The sequence below is a fragment of the Pteropus medius genome, unplaced genomic scaffold, assembly GCF_902729225.1.
Source record: "Pteropus medius unplaced genomic scaffold, Ma_sr-lr_union100, whole genome shotgun sequence".
Lineage (NCBI taxonomy): Eukaryota > Metazoa > Chordata > Mammalia > Chiroptera > Pteropodidae > Pteropus > Pteropus medius.
Window position 1 is genome coordinate 35899964 of NW_024340696.1, and position 16350 is coordinate 35916313.

The following is a 16350-nucleotide window of genomic DNA, read 5'->3' on the forward strand; positions in this document are numbered from 1 at the left end:
TGGTGAGTGAAACAGAAAATATTGGAAGAAGAGGTTTGGGAGATAAAAGTTTGATTAGGCTCAAAGAACTTAATAGCTCTATCCCAGACAACTCAGAAAGGGTTTCCCCTTGTGGGAGGCTTTGCTTCTTGGTTCTGATAACTCCTTCTTGCCTGACATTATATCTAGTTAAAAACTGGACCCAGTTTTTAATAATTTCCCCATCACCATAAAGTTTCAAGCTGTTTCTTTCTTCCTTAGCCATTTTGCTTGGTGCTGTGATATGTGCTGTACTTTGTCCATACTTCCTTTATGGACTTGGGACTAACCTCATCCTTTCCATGCATAGCCTTGAATTGTGGAATCCCAGACCAAGAAGAGTCTCAGATTTTCCAGTCACTAGGAAGAGGAGATCTTTTATTTATCCTAGAGGCCTCTAGTATCTAGCATATTTTGAATCTCTAAGATAGTGATTCTCAATTAGAGGCAATTTTGCTCTTGGGAATGTTTGGCAGTGTCCGTAGACATTTTTGATTGTCACAGTTGCAGGGAGGTGTCTAGTAGGTCATCCCTCTAGGCCAAGAATGCTTCCAAACATCTTACAAGGGACAGGAAAACTTCCAGGAACAAAAAATTATCTGGTCTAAAATATCGATAGTGCTGAAGTTCAAATCTAGGATACTACAGGCATATTAGCCTTTCTCATTTCAAGGCTCCACAACTTGGCTCTTCTGTTTACTAGGGTTGCAAAATCATCTTTTTTAGATAACAAGGAGATATCTGTTTTTATTAACAAAGGGCTCCCCAGTTTCATGCTCAGCCCCAAATGAAGAGCCTGAAGTGGCCAAGGAGCTCCTTAGCTGACTTGCTGCCGCTCTCCATGGTCTGATCTCTCCCTCTAGTGGTAAGCATTGCAAATGCAGCTGGAAGGACAGAACCCTCCATTCCCCGGCATCAATACAAGGATGGTGGTATTGGGAACTGGAATACTGTGTTAAGGAACTATCTTCCATCCCCTCAACTTACAAGGACAAACATATTTTTGAAACATAACAGAACTTTAAAAAAATACAGGAGGTCATCTGAAAGAAATTTATTCCACTATAGTGTAAAAATTATGCATTTCTCATAAAGATAGAAATGATAACCTACCACTATTAAGTGTGACAAATGCCTTCAGCATTTTAGAAACCACTCCTGTGATTTAGAGCGTAAATTTGAGCTCAGACATTTACTAACTGTGTGATCTTGTGAGTTTTTCAATCTCAATTTCTTCATTTGATAAAAAAAAAAAAAGTTTCTTCATTTGTATAATTGCATTTATCCTATAAGGTTTAGCAAGGAGTAAGTGAACTGTTGTGTGTTAATCACTAAGAACAGTGTTTGGCATTCACTACATGGCAGATACAATGAATATTAAGTTATCAAACACAATAAGCTCTGGGTTTAGACAGCATCTGTCACTTTGTTGTTTTGCATTAGGTAGAGAAAGAAAGAAGTATGCAGTGCCTCTCCTTTAGCCTGCTCAAAACCTACCCTAGGCAATTGCAGCACAAAGTTGCCTGCTTTGTGACCTTCTATAGAAACGGTCTTCCACAATTACTACACAGCCCCATCAGAAGCCAGATTAGTGGCCTACTGCACTATGCATTTCTGGCTTCTAACCAGATTGAATGGACCAACTAGCTTTTGATCTCAAAGGTAGAAGAGCCCACAACATAAATCAGTGACCTGGAAGAAACTGTAAATCCCCAGCAATTATGGACGGGCTTGACTTCATACGCAACACCATCTACCGGGTGCTGCCCCACCACTCTCTTTATCACTCAAGGGGTTGAGGCCCTGGCACTTGTGGTCTAATTCAGAGGCCACTGTGATATAGAAAAGAATGAAAGAGAAAGGGGGAATCCTTGTGTGTTTGTAGATGAAAATATAGTTCGTAAAACTATAAAGAAAAGCAAGGAAATGATTATCACAAAAACAGATATTAGTGTAAGGAGGAAAAGAAAGTTCATGATGGGCTTCTGTGATGCTTATAATATTCTCTTAAGTGATCGCTTTATAATTATTTGTTGAACTGTACTACTGATGTTACATTTTCTCTATATATATTATATTTCACAATTAAAAAGGTAAATGTATTAATATCACTAATACTCGTAATGGCACAAAGGATGTTATTGTAAGGAAAAACTGAGTATCAATGACTGAATCTCTCAAATGAGTTGGACATTGAATGTGAGGAAGTTTTAAAAATATCTTAATCAATGTATTTTGCTTATATTTTTCTTTCTATATATGTCAAAGAGTGATATATGATACAACTATGTATATAAATTCAAAATAATTATTTAAAGAAATATAAAATAAAAATTCTAAGTCATAATAAAAAAAGAGAATGTTATAATAAAAATGAGAGAAAATTTCTCACGTGTCTGTTGGCTCCCTTTACCATCAGCCAATACTCATATATGCTGGCCCAGTCAGCTTTCTATAGTCAAGATTACTGCCTCCAGCTGGCCTTGAAGACCGTTCTTCATTCTTTTCTAGCAGAATTTGAACTGGAAAGCTCTGCCTATAACCCCTTCTTGTGGAAGTTTGCCACAGCAGTCTCCTCTGAGGCTTGGAGGTGCTACTTTCCCAAATAATGTTCTCTGGTGAGCTGAGGCTTCAGGGCCACAAACTTTTGCCAGAAGATCCTTTGGCTAGAAAACTTTGTAACCTTTTACTCTAGCTGAGCCAGTAGATGAAATGAAACTAATTCATAAATGAAAGTGTAGAAAATAAATTAACTCTGAATATATTTAATACATATATAGTATATTTAACATTAATAATATATTTAAATATTAATAGCAGGATACAATTATTCCAAAACTTTTCAGAAAGACCATTTACGTAAATGATTTTTATGATTGCATTTGAGTGCTACGATATATGAGCATAACCTCTTCACACACAATGGCTTTAACAGAATTAATGACATTCATTTAGCTCTTCATTTACTTAAAGCAAAGAATAATTAACATATTCTAATCACTGCAAAAACCTGTCCACTGACCCATGATAATTTAAAAGCTTTCTTATCTTCCCAATTTTAGGAAATTCCTTTAGGGTTATTCTTTAATCCCTCCAACAATTCATAGAAGATTGGGTGAATGAACACTCTGTCAGTCAACGAATTTTATTTATGGCTCCTATAGAAAGAGAATACTCTCATGGAGCAAATAGAACTGACAGCTGATTTCGTTAGAGACAGATTAAATGAGACAGTGTAACTGAAAGCACTTTAGAATGATGTTTGGAATATCATAAGGATTTAAGAAGGCTATTAGAATTTCACTCTAAAAGCAGTACATTTCTCACTTGCTTATTGTAACACATGTAAAAACATAGAAATTATATAGAGATAATAATATTCAAATAAAAGTTCTTACCATAAAATAAGCATTTTAAAAATGTTTGTTTTATGAATAAATAAAGTCCAACAGTTCTTAGAGCTAATTATGATTTTAATAGATTTTTCTAAGTTTTTTCCCTGTGCATTTTTTTATAGAGGTGAGATCATATAGTATACATTAAATTATCTTCTGCCTTTATGACTTTATATTTTAAAATGTCTTTTCTCACAAGCACTAAAAATTATTTGAAAATATAATTTTAATGGCTCCCTATAACATTTTATATTCCTTAATTCACAATTCCCCTGTTGGGCAATAGCATTCTTCAGGTTTTTTGTTTTCTATTTTTTAACCTTGTAACTAACGCTATAATAAACACTGATGTATTTCTTCATCTATCATTTCTTAACATTGATTCACAAAAGTATTATTAAATGGTAAAATTGTGTAGTAAATATCTATTAATTTTTCCTGTCTGGTCTTCATTTCCCCTTTTGGTAACAGCACCTCACTTTGAAGAATCATCCTGTATCCCAAGGTTTGGGTAAAGCCGACTCCATTCCTGGCTTCAAGGTGTGTGGAGGACCCAAGCTCAGAGATTTAGGGCATTCTACCCTCTGGTTGCAGAGACTGATTCAGGACTGGATGTGAGACCCAACCCAGACAAGGAGACTCTGTCCTGGGTTTTTGAGGAACTACACTGGAAAACTCATTCCTTTTCATTAGGGATCACTAATCTGGTTTAATATAAACCCAATTTTCTAGTGACCACTGGAGAGAGCCTGCCGTGGTATGAAGCTAGCTAGCACAGAGGAAAGACAGAAGCTAGAGATTAAAAAAAAAAAAAGATTCCTAATAACAATGTCAGTAGCAGATTCCATCCTAAAATGGGATGTAATAACTTCCTTTTTGATCCAAGCAGGTTGAGGAGAAGCAGAGTTTGCTACCCCAAAATATGACTTTTGGGATATTGCGTTTTTTTTTAACCTGGTTATTTTTATGAAACAAAAGACTCAGAAAGAAACTTTTACCTTTCCCCCAACTTCCTAAAAGAATGTAGACACAGGACCTGCTCTGAGAAGGGAGTTATCATCATAGATAACTATGGTTTAATATGAACTAAGCTTGATAGGGAGAAATCTAGCAAGGCCTGTGTGATCAAAGTCCTCTCTGTGACCTATTGGTAGAAATGACCCGGAAAATATTTACCCAACAACTGCTCTTCTATCTCCATGTGACTTGCCTTCCTGCCCTTCGAAGTCCCAAAACAACATACAGCTCCTCTCCTAAGCTCAAAATGGCACATAAGCCTTAACCGCTTAATCTATCTGTCCTTGGGTCCCTAATATTCTTATGGAACCCCTGTATGTACATATGTAATAAATTTGGTCACTTTCTCCTATTAATCTGTCTCATGTTAATTTGATTATTTGTCCGACCAGGAGAATTTAGAAAGGTAGGAGGAAAATTCTTCTTCCCCCACATGGTGTAAGATGGGGGTTTCTATCATTTGCAATCCTCAGGAACAGACTATTTAAAAGAATGTAACATGTTTAAGACTAATGCTTTATTACCAAATTATTTTCAAAAAACTGTCATTTATACACATGGTACCATTGAATAAGGATGTCATCACACCAACATCAGTGTTTTATATTGTTACCTTTAAAGTATCTGCTAACTTTTAAAGGAAAGTGCTATTTTATTTCAACCTATATTTTAAAAATAACTGGTGGTGGTAATAATTTACAATGTGCTAACCATTTTAATGTGTCTGTTAATATATTTTACCCATTTATCTATTATTGTTATTGATATTGTTTTATGCAATCTTAATTAATTTCACACTAGGTTTTTCTAAATTTTATTTCCTACATGTGTTACAAATATTTTTTTAAGAATATGTTGTTTGGCTTTTACGTAAGAATTGTTTTTTTCCCCAGAAAAATCTCTCCAGTTCAAACTCGAGGAAGAGAACTTTGATGAGAAAAGCAAGCATGTTCAATCTATACTTTAATTTACTTAGTAGAGAACATAAGTTTTGGCTTTAAAAAATATTCTCAATGCTATTTCTAAAAAAGTACACTTTGATATTGTATATGTTCATGATCACTTAAACATTTTCCATCTTCCTTCCTAACTCCCCATAAGTCCTTATTCTTTTATAAGGAATTTATCAGAGTAATAATGGAATTTTCAAGGAAAGACAGTTTAAATAATGAGAATGCTATTAACACCAATTTTATTAAGTCTTTAAAATTATAGCAACAAAGATTAAACTTTTAAAAGTCAAAGACAGTGAGTGGCATTAGACCACAGGGAGCTTGATTGAACTCTCTTAGCTCATTTTATCTAAACTACTCTTATAGCAACAAGATCTCCAAAAATGGAAACTTGTCAAATATGTATATGCCACACTACTCAAAATGAAAGATAAAACTATCTAACGGAAATTATCGTCTTTGTGGAAGTGGGTGAAATGGCTTTTCACCAAACGCTTGTCGCCTTCTTTGTAAAAACAGCAACTTGATGCTCGACGATGTTTTTTGAAAAGTGGATATAAATTTTATGATGATGCCAATATGACACTACACATTGGCCCGCTATTTCTCTCCCTTGCTGTGTATTTGAGTGTGAGCAAAACATTGTGTGTTTCATTAGGGAAAAACAAGATCTCAGAAGTGCCCCAATGCACAGTCAGTTTATTTTCTTAGTGAGGTGATTGTACTTCAAAAGAAAAACTATAGGAATATTGAGTTGATTTTTTTGGTCTCTATCTTCCACTGGAATGGAAGTCACTTGAGGTCAGAGACCCACAGTATCAATATTGTATCCTCAGTGTGGTGCAGGGCCTAGAACCTGGCAGGACACAATGCTTACTTGTTATAATAAATGAATGAATGAATGAGCAAATGAGTAAGGCCAGCTCTTTCTTGGTTTTGTAGGGAGAAACTATTTATATTATACAGAATTATAGTTCTATGTCATTTTGGTATCAGTACTAATAATGGTTATAATAATAGTAAAATACAATAAATTAACTTTTACTGAGCTCTTTTTTTATGTGCTGTATTAAACACTTAATCTGCATTATCATAATTCTTACAACAATTCTGAGGTGGATAGTATTATCATCTCATTTTACAGAAAATAAAACTACAGAAATAGAACAACTAGGGAGAAACACAGAATCTTTCTATAGGTGTCCTTCCTCCCTGTTTTATTTTTTATTTTTTGGCATTTATTTGTTTGTTTTGTTTTGCTACTTAAGTGATTTGTCCAATGCCACATTACAATGTAACAAGATAGCCTGTATTAGAACCCAGTTTCCCAAACTGTCAGATAAAGTTTCCTCATTACCAGAGGGACTTTGGTGTACTTCACAATCACCCACGGATCTTTTTAAAAATATAGATCTCTAACTGCTCCCATTCCAAGATTCAGATTCAGTTATACCTCTGGTGGATCCCAGTCAGCTACATTTAAAATAGGTTCACAATTAAATATCAGATTCTGCAAATTTGAGAGCCTACTATTCCAGAGCCTACTAAAATGTTAGAAGGGTTCCAATGACATAAGTAAAGCCTTTGTGAATAATGTTTAGACAAGACTTAATTGGTAAAAATGCTTTTCATTGTACAGCAGGGTCTGCTTGTGCATCATCATAATCTGTGCCTATAGATGGAAGGCTTAGCATACATATACAAATAAAACTGTAGGCTTGAAATCTGTCCATATCCTTATTCTGTTTCTAGAAATGTTAAAAATAAGAACTTACACCTTAGAATCATAAAGGGCAAATTCATGCACACACTATATTAGAATGATACCGACTATAGCAGTATTTTTCTTCTTAAATACCTGACTGTTAACTCTCTCAAATGTTTTGCTACTAACCTTAAAGTTTTGAAAATTATTATGATAACCAGAAAACACCTTTAGACAGGTCAATTACACACCTGAAAATTTAGTAAATATGAAGGTTAGATAACTTTAAGAAAAGCAGGTGTAAAGTGAACAAACTATTTCTACCCACTAACATTAGTTTTCTAAATGATAGCCTGCAAAATTGTGTGTAATTTGGGTAAAAATGTGGCTTTTTAAAACAGGTCATTCTGTGATTTTATTTTGTGCCGTGAATTTGAAGGAAGTAATTTTTTAGCTTATAAACCTAATTCATCATGTGGAAAATGATTTAGAGAAAGAATAGAACAAATCCACTGAGGCTCATGGCTTTCTATAAACATGAGCCTTAAAAAAAGTGCTAAATTGAGAAGCAAGAGACCCGGATTCTAGTCATAGATGTAGTTACTAGGCTTCTCTAGATCTTATTAATAAAATGGAAAGATAAAGGGTGGAAGAGAAAAAAAAAACTAAAAAATTTCAACTTAAAAAAAAGAAAAAAACTAAAGAATCTCAAGGATCCTTTAAGAGTAGGAGTTGGCAAATTTTTTCTGTAAGCAGTCAGAAATTAAATATTTTAGGTTTGGGGGCCATACTGTATAGGCTATAACTATTCACCTCTACTATTATAGAGCTAAAGTAGCCATTGACAATAAGTATACAAATGTTCATTCCAAAGCAAAATAAAATTTTATTTACAGGTGTAATTCATCAATAAACAAACCAGTCTTGGGTACCTCCAGGGGAGATTTGAACTTAAAACAGCTATTATAAATAATTAGTTAGCTGACTGACTTATATATTGATATAAGGTGCCAGACTTCCAGATGCCCCTGTAAATAATCATAGAGCTGTCCTAGTCTAAAATGATATCTTATGCCAATTCCAATAAAATAATTGGCTATTAAAACAAAAGAAATAGCACACATATGGGAAAAATAACAGAATCCATAATTTCAACAACTTCACATTTATAATTCCTAGGATATAATTTAAATTCGCCTGACATATGAAAAAGCAGATAAATGAAGTACATTGCCAATAGAAAAGAAAATCAACTAAGAGCAACCCTGAGATGACTCAACTTTCAGTACTAGAGATTAAGGGTTTTAAAGTGGATATTTTAAGTAACCTCAATGAAGTAAAACAGAACAGGTTTGCAATTGAAAGAAAGATAGGAAATCTCAGTAGAGAAATAAAAGTAATATTAAAATAACCAAATGGAAATTCTACAACCAAAAAATAAATATGTTTAAAAAAATAATCAATGGATGGACAATAAAATGGAGATGGCAGAAGAAAAAGCAAATGAATTTGAAGACAGATCAAAAGAATTTACTGAATATGAAGAATACAGAGGAAAATAAAATGAGCAGAGACTCAGGGACCTGTTAGATGATAGCAAATGGTTCCATAATGGTCCAAAACTGATATGAGAATGAGTATATAAAAGAAAAAAGTGTTTTTAATTGAAGATATAATGGCCAAAATTTCCCAAATTTTATGAAAGACAGAATTTTCAGTTATAATAGTTACACTATTGAAAACCAAAGATAAAGAGCAAATCTTGAGAGCAGCAAGAGAAAATTGACACTTTACAAATAAGAGAATAATAATTCAATTAATAGCTCACTTCTCAGAAAATATGACGCCAGAAAAGAGTGAGGCATTATACATGAAAGTGCTTAAAGAAAATCTGTCAACCTTAAATTCTATATCCAATGAAAACATTTTTCAAAACTAAGCAAAATAAATCAAAATCATTCTAATGCCATCCTAATCAAAATCCTAACAGGTTTTTTTATTTGTCTTTCATTTATGTGTGTGTGTGTGTGTGTGTGTGTGTGTGTGTGTGTGTGTGTGTGTCTATGAAACTGAGAGTTTGACTTTCAAAAATTATATAGAAATGCAGGGCCAAGTACAGCCAACATGATCTGAAGAAGAACAAAGCTGAAGTACTTAAAGTGCCTTATATCAAGACCTGTTCTAAATATATAGCAATTAAGAGAACATGTGTCTAGAGCCATGCCACGCTGAATGTGCCCAATCTTGTCTGATCTTGGAAGCTAAGCAGGGTTGGGCCTGGTTAGTACTTAGATGGGAGACTACCTAGGAAGACCAGGTGCTGTAGGTGTTAAAAAAAAAAAAAAGAACAAGTTATTGGCGCAAAGATAGACGAACTGACCAATGAAATAGAATAGATAGTTCAGAAATAGACCCAGACACATATGGTCATCTGATTTACAGCCAAGATAACACTGTAGTACAATGGGAAAAGGATGGTCTTTTTAATAAATTATTTAAATTCAATTAAATTGCTATAGCAACATATGTATTTTGACCTTTACTTGATACCATACACAAACTCTACTTCACAAGTATTACAGTTCTAAATGTGAAAAGTAAAACAATAAAACTTTTAGAAGGGATCATGGGAGAATATCTTCTTGATTTGGGTTAAAGTAAGCAAATATTTCTTTAAAAGTTTATGAAAGGTGCTAATTATAAAGGAAAAATTGATAATTAGGTTATATTCAATCTACCAATTTCTCTATCAAAAGAAACAATTAAGAGAGTAAAACGCAACTCAGAGGAAGAAAAATATTTATAATAACATTTATCTGACAAAGGACTCATAGACAGAATAAATAAAGAATTCCTACAAATCAATAAAAAGTGACAAGACTCCTCAAAAGACCTGTGCTAGAATGTTCAAAGAATTTTCACCTGTAAAACCCCCAAAATGGAAATTATCCAAAAGCCCATTAACAAAGATAAATTGTGGCATATTCATACCACACGCACATTAATAATAAATAATCGATGACTGCCTGCAACAATCAATATGAATGAAAGTGAAAGAAGACAGTACTCTCTTTAAGAGACAGTACTCTCTTTAAGATTCAAATTCATTAAAGAGACAGGGAAAACAGGAAAGACTGGATAGTGATTACTCTTATGGGGTAAGTAATGAAAGGAAGGGGTTTCAAGGAATGCTACACAGATGCTATTGATGTAATTTTTCATTTCTTGATATGATTGATGGTTAAACAAGTGTATTTGATTTGCAAAAATTTTTCAGACTACACGTTTAGGATATGTTCTCTCTCTAAAAATCTGTTACATATCAACAGTTGGCATATAAGAAAAAGAAAGACAGGGAATTATCCAAAGCAAAAGTGACTACTAGCAGGCCACTGGCAAAGGTGGAGTTCTGACTTTAGCCTGGAAAGCAGATCCTTTCACTCAGAAGACAGGGGACAGAATGGACAGAAAAGCCATTATCAGAAGGGCCATTTGACTTGGGCCTCTCATTCATGAAGGGCCTCAAGTGCAAAGTTTTGATATCATTTCCAAACAAGATTATACAAATCGGAGATAAATTGACAATGTGAAAACAATATGTTCATCAAAAATTATTAAACATTATGGGCTTATCCTGCCTCATGATGAATTATTAGGCAATGTATGTTGTTTTTAATAAATCCTATAACTTATGACATGAATAATAAAATTATATAACTGTGGATTTTTTAATTAAAATTTTTAACTAGAGAATTTAAATATTAAAGTGTACCAAGCATTTTATAATTGGGCTTTGGCATGTCTTCATTTTTAAGGATATCGGAATCCCCTCCAAATGAATCCGACTTATCAGTATTGCCCAAACATAAAACCACAGAAATACTAAAGAAATAACAGGTTTTCCATAACTGTTTCTTGACTCTGAATCCAAAATTTCAGTTTTCATTGCCTAATTAAGGTCTAAAATAGAGATTGATTTTATGTCCTATCTGGTTTACTGGTCGATTCATTAAAAATGTTTGTTGAAGCTGGCGGTATATTAGAATTTAGTTTAAACAGAAAATATGCTGTCCTTTTTATGGATGGGTGTAATTAAGAGGTCTGATTCACAACTCTGTAGTATTTTTCCCAATGGGTAAACTGTTACATAGAAAGCCAAGCAAATCACTGAAATTCTTTACATAGAAATCCATGAAACAATTACATCACTGAGCTCTATGCAGTCTCTATTAATGCTTTAGAATAAAAAACTCTATTACTAATAATAATCATAAATTTATTTCACTTTCTGCATTTTAATATTTTGAATTTTAATATTTAAAATCCATTAGTATTTTATTCAAGAATGAAAATAAAAGAACTAATAAAATTACTGAAGGGAACCAGTTATTGGAATGAATCCTGCTCAGTACCACATGAATTTGCAATAGTCACCTGAACTAAAAAGTCACCAGAACCTTCTAAACGTATCAAATCTGCTATTTTGAATGGGGATTTTATAAAATAGGATTGTCGGGAGAATATTAAATAACAGCTGTCTCTGTTGCTTGCAAGATCAGAAAACCAGCGAGAACAACCTGCCTTATCAGTATTTCAAGGTGAGTGACCTGGGGCCAGGAAAGTGGCAGGGGTGCAAGGTGGAGGGTGGGCTAGAGAGGGTCAGTGTGAAACATAAAAGAAAGCCTCTCAGTGTGGCTAAATCTGAACTTGATATACCATCGGATTCAAGTGACATAGGAAGTAAATATGTATAAAGTACTATGAATTATTAAAAGTGAAAGTATTTAATAACTTTCCAGTTACTTCTTATGATGTTCATTTTCACTCTGTAACAGAAGGTGGAGCCAAAGACATATGTATCCACTAGCTGGGATTCTTTCTTTAAATTTTTTGTTTTGACAAAACCATTTTTTGTGTGTAGACTCACAGTAAGAGTCACTTGGACATAGATGTGGACATACAGAATGAGTTCAGATTTTACTTAGGTTAAGGGCAACGTTTGATCCCTAAATCTCTCTCAAGGATGACAGAATGGTAAATAAATGAGAAGCAAGTTTCATTTAAGTGACTATTTTGGAGTTTACAAGTAAACTGTAAGACACCAGAAATACATCTATTTATAAAAGGATTCTAGCACAAATTGGTAATATGATGGGAAATCTTCACTACTCCAAAAGAAATATGGTTGATCAACAGTCACATCAAGAACGTATTTTCTGGCTGGTTTTAGCAATGTGAGTAGAGTATTTCTAAACTTGCACAGAGGCCCCAATTAACTTTTTTCTCCTTTCTTATTGTATAGTAAATATAATAAATATTAGATAAAATGAAAATTTGGTACATAGAAAGGATTATTCTGATGCTAATGAAAGGCACTCCAAGAGACAATGCAATCTTATCCATTACAAAATCATTTTAGATCCTCCCGGTCTTAGTTAATCTTTTTATTATTCTACAGTTGCCTTTGGATTCCCTGAGGTATTGCAAACTTTCATCTCTGCTCAGTGCACTTTTACATCAGTCAGCTGATAACCTCACCCACTTTGAGACGTAGTTTTCAACTTTAGCTTCCCAATGACAATACTCTCCGCCTCAAAACATTATTTTTCCTTTATGGTCTGCATTCACTATTGTTTTAAAGGAATAAATGCCCTTTTTTCAAAGTTAAGACTCCCCCAGCGCCCAGGTGTTATTTTCCTTACAAACAAGCCCACTTGAAGCCATTTTACATACTTTTCCTTTCTCAAAGTCTACCTTGCTTCTTTTTTCATTATTTTCCTTTGCCTGCATTAAATAAGGGGATACACTAAGTCTGTGTGTGTGTTGTGGGGTTTTTTGGCACACTGCCTACATTCTATCTCTTATTAATCTCATCTGTACCTGTGGTTTTCAAATATCAATTCTTTTGGTGCAATCCTAAATCTTATAACAATTTTAACCTGAACTCCACAGATCCTGTTTTACAATGCCAGTCAACTATCTTTACCTAGATATTTCAGTTCTTCATACCGAAATATTCTAAATTGAAATCATTAAATCTCTTTCACAAATCAGTTCCTCTTCCAGACTTCCTTGTTAGTAACTTTTTCTTAATCAAAATTCCAAAATCGGCTTCCACACCTATCATCAAGTTCTGATCATTCTATCTTCCCTTCCTTTATTACTCCTAGTTTCCTAGTTCAGGTTTTTATAACTCACTCCTCTACACTGACAACAGAAGAAACGTCCAAACCTATAGAGAATTTTTATGAGTTTATTTAAGCCAAACTGATGACATGTGCTGGGGAGCAAGATCTCAAATGCTATAGAGAATAAGTTTTGCAGTTTGTTTTATGCATTTGAAATTAAGGAGTGTACTAAGGAAGATTACATGAAGATGGAAGAAAGGAAGGCAGGTATCGAATTACAAAATAGCTAAAATTATTTGCTCTCTTAAGGGTGGTTATAATTTGGAAGGAGGGGTCTAAAAGGGTGGTTAAAGAGACATTTCAAAGGTGTATTAACCTAGATGCACAGAAACAATGGATAGGGCTGGCTTAAGGCAAAGATAAACCTTTTACTAAAGTTATAGGCCTGGGGACATGACTATCCACCGTGAAATTCCCAGTTAGGAATTTTTTATTACAGCACCTCTTTCTTGTCCACAACAATTAAAATATTCTCCTTAATAATCTCCAATCTGCAGACCCCAAATATTTTTCAGTGTTTATGCTACTCATTGAAGCGAGAGTAATATGCCAGAGCGTGTGTGAGATAGTCATTTAGAGTCTTTAAATCTTCATCTACTCATCTCTTAAAATTCCAGAAATTGGTATTCTGAAACAAAGGTAAAAATCCAAAAATGTGGTTGGTTCTCAGATTAAGAAATATTTCCCATAATTTGGAAAAAAGTCTACTCTACACTGTGCCAATAATGTGCATTTTTCAAGGTGCAGAGCAACATGGATAAAACAAAATCTAGGGAGAGTCTGGCTCATGGTGGTGACCAAAGAAACAGTACAAATGAGAAGAGCAGTAAATGACTGTTAGTTAGGCAGTGTTGCCTAACTAACAAATTAAGCTGTCTGCATCCATTTCTTCTGCATAGACAGGCCTGGCAATCAGAGAAGATACAGCTTTGGGAAGTCAGTGTTTATATTAAAGAATTGGCATTGGCATTTCTGAAAGTATAATAAATATGCGTTTTTAAAAACCTACTCCATAACTTTTGCAAAACATTCCAGTGGAGGTAAGTTCCTAAGATTAGATAAGTGCAATTTTTTATAAAAGCACATTATTGGTCAAAATATAACTCACTAGTACTGCTAGAGTATAAGGTATAATCAGAGTTACCACTCAGAGTTACCAGTAGCTGCTAGGTGTCAATCAGAGAAAACCGTGTTGTAAATGTTCCAACAGAAGCCATTTGCAGTAACCTTAAACCCCTTGAGCATTCTTACTCATGCGATCACATTTTGATGCCATTATTCCAAACGAAGAGAAGACCACATTCAAATTCTTCATCTTTTATGAAGAATCATGGGAAAATGGTTTTAGAAATAGAACATCCTATACGTTAAGAGAACTAAATTTTTAATTTGTGGCTCATACTATGACTACTAATCTTCGGCTTGTAGATGGTTCAAGTGATATCCATGAGTAACTTGGTATAAAAACTTCTTTGGGTCTATATCTAATTTGTCATACAGGCAATAGACTAAAAAGAAAGATAGCAGAATACTTAGACATAAAAATCCTTTAATAGACCTAACAAACATAATTAGAAACAAACACAATTTTTTTGCCTTAATACCCCTGTTATAAAATAGTCAATTATAATTTTTTTTAAGCAAGTAATTCTCAATTAGCACTTTAGAAACTGTTTTTAATAAAATGGATAATTTCAGTCATGATTGTACTTGAGTAATTTTACAAAAGGAAACCAAAATTATATAAATTAAATGAAGCTTAGACTTCCTGTTTAAAAAACAAAGAGGGAGGAAAATTTTCTTATAATAAAAGAATAAATTATATTTTTATGAATGTGTTCTGAATCAAAACAATTTTTAGTTAGGTCAAAACAATAGATTTATTTGAAGGAAAACAATATAAACAAAAGACCAAAACAATATTTATTAGTTGTTGAGCTTGAAGACTTGAAAGTCAGATTATAATTCTTTTTCTTTTTTCTCCCTAACTTAAAAAAATACACCCTTGGAAATCGTATATATAGCCAATAAATGAGAAAGCAAAATTGTGTCTTAAAACTACAACATTTCAAAAGGTGTTTTATTAAGCATTTGAATTAAAGTATATTTAGAGAAAGGTATCTACCAGAAAATATTTGCCATTCTCCCTTTTTTCTGATATTTGTACTAGTGAGAAAAGGATAAGGAATAAGCGTGGATTAATTTGCTTTGTTTCCAAAGAATAATGGCCAGTTGGTTTTCCTGCTCAACCTCAGGAATATCACAGTAACCTGTTTATGGGGAATTGTCCTACCATTGCCATCTGATGTGGCATGGGGGAAGTCTTCAAAGAAGCTGCCCACTCTAAGAATGAGGCCACATGATTCAGGTTATTTATTAGACACCCTAACACAATGCTGAACAGCAGGAGCCATGGAAGTGGTGGAAAAGTGCATAAAAATGATATGCTCAGCTCTACTGTTAGAGAAGGTCTTAAGGCAGTTTGATAGTGGATTTTGGGACCCACTGAATACCAACTTACCATACAGTACTGCACAAAAAATATTCTGACACTTTACTACAAAAGATTTAGTTTTAAGTGCATTAGCATGAATGAGGCTGAGATACCATACATTTTCAGTTCCCTAAAGATCTGATAGAGGTCAGATATATCAAGTTTTCACAGTCAAAGATATTATATATAATCGAGTTATAAATATAAATATAGCTTTTGCTAAACTGAAGTAAAAATTCAATGCAGTGGAAGGGTTGAATGTGGGCATACTACCACATTTGTCCAGTTTCGAAATGTTTCTCTCTCATCTCCACCATTTCCTTTGTTAATTGTCCTTACTTAAAATTAAGAGAAAAGGAATTAGATCATCAAATAACTTACACCCACCTTTAACTTCACACGCCTGGGCCAATATGAAACGAATTTGCACTGGCTATATTCTTTTCCACCATTTTTATTTACTGTAATATATGTAATATACATATAACATATATATGTTACAAATATATTTTATTTTAGAAAGGGTTGTACTATTATAAAATATACAACTGTTCATTATCTCTGGACTTTAGGTGGAACA

General features: G+C 33.6%; 1 pseudogene; it reads left to right on the plus strand.

Annotated features, from left to right (window-relative positions):
• The first annotated feature begins 9298 nt into the window (after positions 1–9298).
• Positions 9299–9417, plus strand: LOC120609507 (uncharacterized; annotated as a pseudogene).
• The last annotated feature ends 6933 nt before the right edge of the window (positions 9418–16350 follow it).